Source organism: Carassius gibelio, chromosome A4, assembly GCF_023724105.1.
Source record: "Carassius gibelio isolate Cgi1373 ecotype wild population from Czech Republic chromosome A4, carGib1.2-hapl.c, whole genome shotgun sequence".
Lineage (NCBI taxonomy): Eukaryota > Metazoa > Chordata > Actinopteri > Cypriniformes > Cyprinidae > Carassius > Carassius gibelio.
The window spans coordinates 15,675,537-15,687,922 of NC_068374.1; the positions used below are offsets into that span (position 1 = coordinate 15,675,537).

The 12,386-nt window shown below is 38.5% G+C and overlaps 1 long non-coding RNA gene across 1 annotated transcript; it reads right to left on the bottom strand.

Moving 5' to 3' along the window:
• Window positions 1-3,781: 3,781 nt before the first annotated feature.
• LOC127971836 (uncharacterized) lies at window positions 3,782-7,007 on the bottom strand. The gene is made up of 4 exons (XR_008156934.1): window positions 6,058-7,007; window positions 5,114-5,148; window positions 4,643-4,692; window positions 3,782-4,282 (listed from the first exon to the last, which is right to left on the bottom strand). It is a non-coding gene; the product is annotated as an uncharacterized LOC127971836 (long non-coding RNA).
• Window positions 7,008-12,386: the final 5,379 nt, after the last annotated feature.

Genomic DNA, 12,386 nt, shown 5'->3' on the forward strand with positions numbered 1-12,386 from the left:
GTGGTTACCATGGTTTAACTACAGTAACCATGGTTTTTTGGTTTTATTTGTAGTAAAACCATGGTTAATTTTCGTAAGGGTAGGCGGAACAGCCAGTTTTCGCTAAACCTTTTGCCACGCCCCCTACCTTTCTTTCCACCAATGAGAAACCTTTCGACACGCCCACCTTTTGCCACGCCCATTGCTCCAGGCTACAGTTACCCCTACTTGGCTTTCACGCGCTGTCAATGCTAGCAAACACACAGGCAGCCTATCGCAAGCCGTTTTATCATTTAAAACATGTTTTGACTATCCATAAATGTAATTTCGGATAGTCACATTTGTAATTCGGATAGTCATAATTATAATTCGACTAGTCACAATGACAATTAGAGATATCTGCAATTATAATTGCAATAGTAAGAAATCGGATTAGAGATATCTTTAAATATGATTTGACTAGTCAAAACTCCATATAAGATATCTGTAATTACGTCACAGATATCTTCAATAGACGCGTCAGACATACGGAAATGTAATTAGAGATATCTCTAATTCAATTTTGACTAGTCACAATTCTATTTTAAGATATCTGAATGGGCTAGGTGCACAAGATGGCGCCGGTGAGCTTCAGCGACGCGAGTGTGAGCATACTTATTTCCGGTCTTGTGATGCTCGCATTGACTGTAAGGGAAACTTACATACGAAACTTGGCTAGATGTATATAATTAATGTTTTTCAAATTTAACAGGGGATAGTGGTATGAACGATGAAACAGACTGATGTATATGTACAATTGAGAAATGGATACTTCTGAAGATAAATCGCAGTCCACGTCTCACGGGGTAAATATTTAATATATATAAAAAAATAATAATAATGCAAACATTTTCGTGAAATAAGTAATTTGTACATTTACATATTTGGTAAGATAAAATACATTATATAGCTGTGTATACACACCATGAGTTCAACTTTCATCTCGTGAAGTGAACATTAGTGTATTTAATTCATTTACCAGACCCAAACATAGACAAGTTTCAAATCCACTGGCTCAGTTAACATTTGTAGTATAGTGATAATAGCAGTGTATATCTTATTTGCATATGAAGTGATATTATAAATCCTGTAAACATATAGAAGGTAATATTTGGACTTCTCTGGTTCTCTGCACTGACTTTAAGCACAACCGGAAATATCTACGCACACACTCGCAAGACCGGAAATCCAAGATGGCGGAGATATGCAACTAGCCCATTGTACCTGAATCTGCTGTTGTGTGACGTGAGAATAAATTTACACAGCTCCTCCCCACCGCCCCCCAGATCTTTCTCAACATACAATTTATTTTATGTGATTGGCAAATAAAACCATGGCGGCTGCGGTTCTCGACAAAATCGCAAGAAAATGCCAAGAAATTGAAAGAGCTCGACGTCAGGGAAGTTGTGGTGAGAGAGAACTTCGTGCGATTGATAATTGCTCAAGAAATGCACAGCGAATTGCAAATTTCCTATCTCCTGAGACATTTCAACAACTTAACACAAGTCTCTATGAAATTAGAACAATGGTGTCATCACATTTACAGAGTGAGAGAACTAGTGCTTTCTCCATCCCTCGAAGTAGATCAGGTGAGTTTCAAGCTTTTAAAAATCTTTGTTTATTTGCAGTAACCTCATACAGGAGGCATCTACAAAAGTTCCTGTTTTCCTTTTAGTCTATTTGTTTATTCATCTTTGGTTATTATGCTTAATTTTGGGCTTTATGGTCACCATTAATGATATAGATCCTGACTGAAAAATGACAAAAATGTACATGTGCCCTTCAGACTGAAGCATTAAAAGTAACCATTAGGCCTACAACAGTATATCTCCGGTGTGCACGCTGTGTATTCGCTTAGCTTAACTAAATTGAAAATGAATGTAATGCGGGTAAGATTTATAAGACTGGTTAAAACCTATATATTCGATATTGATAATATAATTACTGTACAACAAGTTGTAGGGCTACATAATGTTATTAAAGCGATATTTCGCATAAAATAAAAGCTTACTGACCAATCACTTGCCTTCAAAGAGTTTTTTCTTCTTCTGTTGAACATAAAAAGTGTGTGTATATATATATATATATATATATATATATATATGTATGTATATGTATATATATATATATGTATGTATATGTATGTATATATATATATATGTATGTATATGTATATATATATATATGTATGTATATGTATATATATATATATGTATGTATATGTATATATATATATATATGTATGTATATGTATGTATATATATATGTATGTATGTATATATATATATATATTAGTGCTGTCAATCGATTAAAAAAAATTAACTAATTAATCGCACAATTTTTTTAAATTAATCGCGATTAATCGCAACTAAAAGACTGAAACTTTTTGGATATGTAAATGTAAAATGTAAATAATTAATGTAAACTCAAGACAAAGAAACTATTTAAATTCAAAATATGATTGTTTATTGGAATTTTTGTTTAACTTGTAACACAGATTTTCTCATGTAAACAACATACCTGCAATAAACCATCAATATCCTCCAAATTAACTGTTGGCTTGAAAGCCATATTTATTACAGAAATAAAAACACAGGCATGTAAGTGCCATTTGAATTTCAAAACAATCAATGCCAATAAAAAACAAAAATGATTTCCATGTTGAAATCTAAGTGGACCGCAAAAAAATTCCAAAGTATAGTCATTGCCAGTGCTTTAAGTGGGCCGGTATGCACCAGTACTCAGTACCGCCACTTCCAAATATACCTCTTGAGCGTACCGCCACCTCTCCGTGCGCCCAGAACGTGCTTGTAGCGTACCGGTACGCTCATTTGGACATCTGTTTAATAGAGGTTTTAATCTTTTACCTGCACTGCCGATTTTCAAAGCGCCCTTCACAATGCAAGCTTCCTAATTCATCCCACCCAGAGCAGAAACTACATTACCCATTCACCCTTAAGTTATACAAGTGAATAGCGCATGTGTCAACAACTCAACGTGGCCGGAGAAGGTGTGTGAAACTCGTTGTGAGTGTACACCACACTCGGTTCGGTTAAAAATCAAATACAGTTAACAACAACACTTAATATGTTTACTTGGCTTCAGACTCTGAATACTGCAAGAACAAGATCAGAATCAGATGATTCGCTGCCCAGCCGGCATTTCAACGTTGATTCAACGTTGAAACAACGTCAGGTACCATGGTTGAATCAACGTTGAAAAACCTTTCGATTTTGCAAATTGGATCAACGTTGAAATCACGACGTTGATTCACCGTTGAAATCGTGACGTTGATGTACGGTTGAAATCACAACGCTGATTCACTGTTGAAATCCCGACGTTGAATCAACGTTGAATAACCTTTCGATTTTGCAAATTGGATCAACGTTGAAATCACGACGTGGATTCACCCTTGAAATCGCGACGCTGTTTCACCGTCTTACCTGCATGATGTGTGAATTAGGGTCGTGCTGCAGCCCTGGGATGAAAGCTGAATGAGGTGTTGATTTTGAAAAGTTAATCAGCGTTGATAACACGACGTTGTTTCCCCGTCGTACCTTGCACCGTGTATAAATACACCTAGATCCTAGTTGGCATTTAGATCAACAATGTACATGCAAGGCTAAAAATCTAATGACTGGCAGCAATGGCTTTACAAACAACTTCAATAAACTACCACATGCTCAAAATTGTCAAACAGCCGTTCAATTTTGGAAACATACTGTATAAAACAGATTAAAATAATCCCACACTTTATTATGCAGAGTATGCATGGAGGTAATGCTAAAAACATGTAGTAGAATAATCCAAATACAATAATATTTAAAGGTTTTTGTAAAATAATTCGGCACAAAAATGCATATTTTTTTCAGCACTTACAAGACAAACCCTTGTACCTTTATGACTGAAACCAGTGGATCTTTTATTTTGGTGGAAAACTACAGTTTCTGTCAAAAACATGTTTTAGTAATGTGTCTCATTTCAAGTTGTGCACATCTGTGCCGTGAAAATGTGTTGCACAGTACGAGCAGGGAACCTTCAACCAGTTGATTTCTAATGGGAACCCCCCCGGACTGTGTCTTCTTTACCGTGGGGAATGCAGAATGAGATTTCTACCGCAGGGCACTCTAAAATGTTAGAACCAGCAGCCTTAGTGTATACAGTGTGGTTGTGCTTCGGGTGATCCTTGAAAGTGTCCCAGCGCTAGGTCCTTTCTGACGCCGTCCCCTCCACTCTCTCCCACTTGTGCACTTTCTGTACCGTCCTGTATAAACATTTACATTTAAATCATTTAACAGACGATTTTATCCAAAGTGACTTACAAATGAGAAGAACAGAAGCAGTCAGGTGTACAAGCGAACAACAACAGTATACAAGTGCCATGACAAGTCTCAGTTAGTCTAGTACAGAACGCATAGCCAGGTTTTTTTTTTTTTTTTTTAATATGAAAGACAAGAAAAGAAGGAAAAGTGCTAGCATTAGTTGGTTAAGTTCCGGTGAAAAAGATGAGTCTTAAAATGTTTCTTGAAAATGAGTAAAGACTCAGCAGTTTGGATTGAGATTGGGAGGTCATTCCACCAGCTGGGCACGGTCCAGGAAAAGGTCCGTGAGAGTGATTTTGAACCTCTTTGGGATGGCACCACAAGGCGTCGTTCACTTGCAGAGGGCAAACTTCTGGAGGGAACATAAGATTTAACCAGTGAGTTTAGGTATGTTCACAATGTTTCACAATAACTTTGATATTGTGAAATATATTTAACTGAAAACTGAATGCAAAATAAATCACACAATATTTTCACTTTACAGTTCAGTAACAGTGAGGTTGGAAACAAAGTGGACAACACTATTCATTAAACACTTATTTAATGTATTCAGATGAAAATGTACAATATTAACAAATTATTCACAAGCAGTGTTTTCAGAGCCCCCAGTTACACTGTTTTAATCAGAACACTAGTAATACAGTGTAGTAAAACAAATAAAATCTAATTCAGTAAATTTTTAATAAACTAAGTACAATCAAAACCTATCACAAAAGGTCAAAGCATCTCTAGCAGAAGTGACAGTGCAATGTAGCAGATGAACAATTTCTTACCAATGTTTCAAGAACAAGCTGGATCCTCGATGACTCTACAAGGGGAAAGAAGAAATGGTTTACTGAAAAGTTCTTAAAAAGCAGGATTTCATATTATACCATTTCTTTAAACCACTGGTTCTCAAACTTTTTATACCAAGTACCACTTCAGAAAATATTTGTTATTAAATATTAAGTTGCACCATAATGACCAACATTACATTTCAGCAGCGTAGTAGACCAAACTATTCAGCTACAGGTCTACAGTTAAAAAGAGGCAGTTTTATTCTAATAAGAATATTAATTGTTGTCAGACACTTTACCATGTTTGAACATTAACACTACAACTGTGCTTACATACACAGGTAAATAAAAAAAAAAGTTTAAATTAAAATGTAATTTTAAATGTAATTATGTAACAAAAGTTACAAAACTGTACTGTACTTTAACTCTAACATACTTAAATGTGCAAAAAAAAAACTTACTCAAAGATTAAGTTAAAATGTATTAACATTAATTAGTTTAATTTAGTGATTCACCTGCATAACAACTAGAGGGGGCCTGACACTTTGAGAAACATGGCTTTAAACAATCCTTTTATTTATTTATTCATTTTCATTAATTCATCAAAATTATATTATTTAAATACCGACATTTGCACTTATATGTTTCAGAAAACACTTTGAAACTATTATAAGAATACAAACATATATAACACACCTAATGCATGGGATACATATCAGGAAAATATGGGAAAATCTCTAAACCATCTCTAAATCTCTCTTACCAGCAACACATTAGGTGAGCACCTAACTTGATCAGCTGTGATAAAGCAATGCAAAAATAGACACAGGGGTATTTATTTATCTGCAGGTTACATGTCCTTTAAACTACCCATTTGTAAACTCTGGTAATACTTTGCTATTTTCAAAAGATAATAAAGATAACGTTAGCGATTTTCTTACCTCATTTTGCCAGGATGTTTTCAGGACCTCGCAGAACACCTGACCCTTCTTGTGTTCACAGTTTTTGTTCTCCATTGACATGTCACGACTCAAATTCGCTCAAAATAAATAAAAAATGTACAGGCAAATTTGAAATAATTCGGGACCGATAGAGCAGTCAGTTATAACGAGCAGCAGCTCACAGTTAGCCGCCTCACTCACAGAAAGACGACAATAACGGTCATATTTTTAAATGAAGAAAGGCGCGAACTGATTCATTGTCCAGTTTCCTGAATGACAGCCAGATTAACCAATCATGATAGAAGTAATAAAATAAAACTACCAATGGGAGTTGTTTCAGTGTGATAAAGCAGCGAAATGTATATAGTTTTATTGTTGTTAATGATGATAATATTTAACATATACCTTTAGATTTTAGAATAGGTATCATGACTAAAATATTTTAAAATGCTATTAAAATAATTAATTAATTTAAATAATTTAATATAAATAATTTAAAAGCTTGTTAACCTTTTTCTACCATTTAGCATTAAACATTTTTAACGTTGTTTCATTAAAACAACTGACCTTATTTCAGCAATATTTCAATGTTGAAAGTTGGTCATGTGCTGGAAGTTTTTCAACAGTTCATCTTTAAACGTTGAATCAACGTTGTTTCAACGTTGAAACCACAACTGACCTTATTTCAACCATATTTCAACATTGAAAGTTGGTCATGTGCTGGATGTTTTTCAACCATTCAGCTTTAAACGTTGAATCAACGTTGTTTCAACGTTGAAACCACAACTGACCTTATTTCAACCATATTTCAACATTGAAAGTTGGTCATGTGCTGGATGTTTTTCAACCATTCAGCTTTAAACGTTGAATCAACGTTGTTTCAACGTTGAAACCACAACTGACCTTATTTCAACCATATTTCAACGTTGAAGGTCGGTCATGTGCCGGCTGGGTGACTGACACCTCACCAAATTTGAATCCTATCACTGCAGGTCAGACTCAAGCTAATGAAGTAATGCAGCTCTTTCAGGTAGGGTGACCAGACGTCACCGAAAAATTCGGGACAGTCCCGAAATCTAAACTGTTGTCCCAACTCCCTAATCTGGCCCTTATTGTCCCGAAAATTATACTAAAGCAAAATCTTGAGTATTTATTGTCTGATAAACATTAAAAACTGTCTGCGGAGGTTGAGTCGCCCCCGCTGGCTGTTCATTGGATGCAGCATCTTTTTTCTAAGTTCTAAAAAAATACCGTAGACGGCAAGACACAAATTTAGATATTCATTTATCTAATTAATCTATAGCCTATGCACAAAGACAATATGATCTTTTTGTCCCCTTTTTGTTTTAAAGCTTGATGAAGAGAGAGAGCGCAAGTTGCTGCAGCTGAGGAGGACAGTGATGCACGCGTACAGGAGTGATTGACAGTTCGCGGCACTGTGTACAAAAAATACTCCGCTACACAATTATTTCGTTATTTTCGTTTAAGTTTATTAACGTTAGCGTCACAGAAAGGTCTGATTTACGCACTGTTGCAAAAGTCATTTTTTTTTTTTTTTAAACCATGACATTTGAGTTCATGATTTTAATGTTGCTGTTTCTTGTGGCAGACTTAATGAAGAGTAATGTTTCTTGTGGCAGACTGAAGAGTAATCCGGCAGAGTTTTATACTGAAACTTTCCGTCTAAAAGTCCTTCCTTGGTCTTATCCATATTTCTTTGCACGTTGAACGCACATAGGCCACAACCGGAAATAAAAAAAACCTGCAACCGCGTTAATTGCGTTATTTTTTTTTTAACGCGTTAAATATTTCAAATTAATCGAATGGGTTAACGCGCTAATTTTGACAGCACTAATATATATATATATACATGTATGTATATGTATATATATATAAATATATGTATGTATGTATATATATAAATATATGTATGTATGTATGTATGTATATATATATATATATATATATATATATATATATATATGTTATGTTCAACAGAAGAACTAATAAATGATGACAGAATTTAGATTGGGGCTATTAGGATCAGGACAAATTTGGGTCAACTATTGCTTTAACATTTAGAATGGAATAAAGAGTGAAGAAACAGTTTATTTGAATGGAGAAAACTGCTGAAAAAATGGTACACACAATTTTATCAATCCATAAAAACCTAATTTGCATGTTTACATTCCACATTTTGTATCACACTCTAGTATATTTTATTTACCTTTAAAAAAATAACAGAAACAGCGACTCTTAACCACTGATCTATATATATTATAGATCAGTGCACTTAACATTATTTTTTTTTCAATATTGCCTTCCAAGTTCAATGATTCAAAGTTCAATGATTCAACACCCCCGCCAAAGTAATTGAAATTTGCCACACAAAATAACAAACAATCTGCTTGTGACACAACAGTTATGAGTTCTGGTATCTAACGTCATCTAATGTTGTAATTATTTTTCTGATGTTATTGTTGGTTGCCATTAGGAACTGAATGTCAGCACAACAAATAAATGTTGTATTCAATTGCAGGTACACGAGGTAGACCAGCCATTCAAATAACACGTGACCAAATTTAATTTTTAATGAAACAAGGTCACACAGTGAAGCGGATGGCAAGAATATTGGGGTGCTCCTCCTCATTCCTGTACAAGAGGTCCAAGTTGCTTGGTTTGTCAGTCAGGAGCAGAATGGCAGGAGTGGATGATGAAGAACTTGAAAATGTAGTAAGACGACTTCAGTGCCAGTATCCAAATTCTGGGAATGAGGTAAGCCTTGTTGGTCTCACTTTAAAGTCTGTTTTTAAAGGTCATAAAGTAATTAATATAATTTTTATTATATTAAGAGTGTATCGAAGAGTGTATCACGTGCCCTTTCCCAACAGTCTGTGGCACATTGATGGCAACATGCACCTCATAAGGTTAGTTAAATTACAGGTAGTTGAGATTCTTTCAATGCAGCATAAAAATAGTGTTACAGTGCAGGCCTGCATTAGGCAATTCTTGCAGGTTAATGGGAACTATAGCCAAATGTGTATGCACACCTGAATACCCCAACCATATATGCGGCTTGAATGTTTAATTTCAATTAAAAGTTGGTTCTCCTTTCACTGTTGTTTAGGCCATTCCAAAGCTGTTGTAACTGAATATCAATGTATGCAGTAAGATTTGGCCTGTCTGGAATTACAAGAGTAGGTGAAGGCAGTAATATTTGGCCACATTGTCACTCAGCACAACAAAATTGACTTCGTACATTATTAAGTGTTGTGATAAATTTAGTTTACTGCTAAACCTTTATTCTAAGTGTACAAATAATCATGTACTACAATCTAAAGTAATGGATAAAAAAATAAATGAATGGTGTAGTCATGAATTAAAAAGTGGGTACCTAAACTGACATTGTGTATGTTGTATTGCATGATACTACAGTATATAAATCAACATATAGTCCTGCCCGAAACTGTTTTAAGTTAAATCATTATGGCATTTTAGATCTAAGACTTTTTGTAAAGCTGCTTTAAAATAGTGTGTACTGTGATAAGTGTACTGTACTAAAACAAAACTGCCATTTTGTCAATATTAATTATAAATACATTACAAATTGTAATAAGTATAATTATGCTAGGTTGCCAGTAGTATATGTATTACTCCTATAGTACTTATGATTCCAGTTATATGTACTTCCTGATTTCTTGATTAAAACCTGCTTTGTGATTACAGTTGTATAGGGTAACCTGTTTCCAATAAAATATTTAGTGTCTTTTGGGACATCTAGCATAGCAGCAAACCTGGAAAAAGTGGAACCTGTTGTTTTTAGTGTCTTCACAATGTATATATTTTTTATAACAATTTAGTTGCATTGTCTTTTTATTCCCTTTTAGATGGGGCTTTGTGATTCACGGTGCCATTGATGGATATTCACGACTGATTACGTACCTAAACTGCAACACCAATAACTGTGCCAGCACCGTACTTTCTCAGTTTATACAGGCAACATGCCTTTATGGCCTACCCTCTCGGGTAAGGTCAGATCATGGAGGTGAGAACATACAAGTGGCCTTCTTCATGAACCTTGTACTAGGACTTCAGCGCCGGAGTCACATCACCGTTGAATCAGTCCACAACCAAAGAATTGAGCGTTTGTGGAGGGACGTATTTTTACACGTGTTGCAACCAATCTATAACATGTTCTACAGTCTTGAGGATTCTGAACTTTCGGATCCCAGCAATGACATTCACAAACTTTCACTCCACGTTGTTTTTCTGCCACATATACAAAGTAGACTTCAGCACTTCAGAGAGGCACGGAATCACCATGCGTTGGGCACATAAAATAATAAAACACCAACACAAATATGGACCGAGGGAATGCTCTCAAGGATGGAAAATGACAGCACAGCCATCAACAATGTGTTTGGAGACAATCCCTATAGGCCTGAAAATTTACAGGAACTCCTGGCTCAACATGGCATCGAGTCTTTGCCCACGGCTGAAACTGAAGAGATCCCAGCTGTAACTGTAGAGCAGCCTCAAATAAGCCTTACTCCGCAGCAAATGGAAACTGTTTCCTATGCTCTTGACCATATTACCGATTTGAAGATGAAGTTTCATGTGTGTTGTGCAGAAATTGCAAATGTTTTGGAAAATTAGTGTTAGTGTCACGGTTTACGCTGCCGGAAGAAACACGGAGCCGAGGATAAACGAAATAAGGCTTTTAATATATACAACTCATGGAGCACAGCGATAGACACACGTAAGTGAGTGAGTTAGTAGCAAGTTGGTAACAAGTAGACCCGACAAAACAGAACTGAAAGGACAAGGCTTATGTACAGAGGATAATGGGGAAACACAGGTGGATAGAATAACTAAATTAACAGGGACATGGAACACATGAGGAAGATAATAGACACACCTGGGAACTAATCAAACTAAACACGGAAGACAGAAACTGGGTCACTGGGGCAAAAACACTAAATGAGTCCAGGTGTGTGACAGTACTCCCCCCTCCCTGTAGGTGCGTCCTCGCACCGTAGAAAACAACCAAGGAAGGCGTGTGTGGTAACTTGGGAGGAGGTTCCGGTGGAGGACGGACTCCCAGGAGGGGGCCAGTAGACAGGGACCACAGAGGAAGGAGCCAGGGAGGAGACGACGGAGGGAGGAGCAAGGGAGGAGAAAGGAGCAGGAGGAGCCAGATGGTCCACCAGAGACCAGCCAGTACGGAGATCCAAGGTGGAGTCGACGGCGGGAGGAGCCATGGTGAAGGAGGGGGCGACGACACCAGGGGGCCGACAGGCGGAGACTGCACCGGTGGGTGAGGAGCCCAAAATGGAGCAGCACAGCCGCAGAGCCAGGGTGACGTCGAGGTTCCGGAGGGCCTAGGTGGAGCAGAAGGCTCAGGCGACCAAGGCGGAGGCGGGGTCCTGGCAGACCGCTGTGGAGCCGGAGTGACCGAGGATGGAGGTGGAACCGGAGGGAAGGAGGAGCCTGACAGAGCCGGAGGGATGGAATGACGAGGTGGAACCAGAGGAGTGGAGTCCCGAGGCGGCGGATGGTCGACGACTGACCAAGGTGGAGCCGGAGGGACGAGGGAGCCCGGTGGAGCAGGTGGGATGACAGGCCACGGTGGAGACGAGGGAGCTAAGAGCCAAGGCGGAGCCGCTGGGTCGAAGGACCGAGGAGGAGTCCAGGGCTCGGAGGCTGGAGGCGGAGACAGGGCCTTAACGCGCCATGGCGGAGCTGGAGACTGGAAGTCCAGCGGCGAACCATCACGCCCCGATGGCGCGGACTGAGGGAGAGCTGCGGGACTGCCTGGCACCAGCAGGGATGACGAGGAACTGGCTGGTCTAGGAGGAGGAGAGAGGAGAAGGATGGGAGGAAGGACAGGAGGATCAGGGCCGGACGGAACCAGCGAAAGTGGAGCAGAGGGACCAGCAGGTCCTGGAGGAGGTGGGAGAGGGAGGCCGGGAGGGAACACAGGAGATACAGAAGATTCAGAGCTGGGCGGAACCAGCGGACACACAGAAGATTCAGGGCTGGGCGGAACCAGCGGACACACAGAAGATTCAGGGCTGGGCGGAACCAGCGGAGACACAGAAGATTCAGGGCTGGGCGGAACCAGCGGAGACACAGAAGATTCAGGGCTGGGCGGAACCATGGAGACACAGAAGATTCAGGGCTGGGCGGAACCAGCGGACACACAGAAGATTCAGGGCTGGGCGGAACCAGCGGACACACAGAAGATTCAAAGCTGGGCGGAACCAGCGGAGGGACAGAAGATCCAGAGCTGGGCGGAACCAGCAGAGAAACAGAAAACTCAGGGCTGG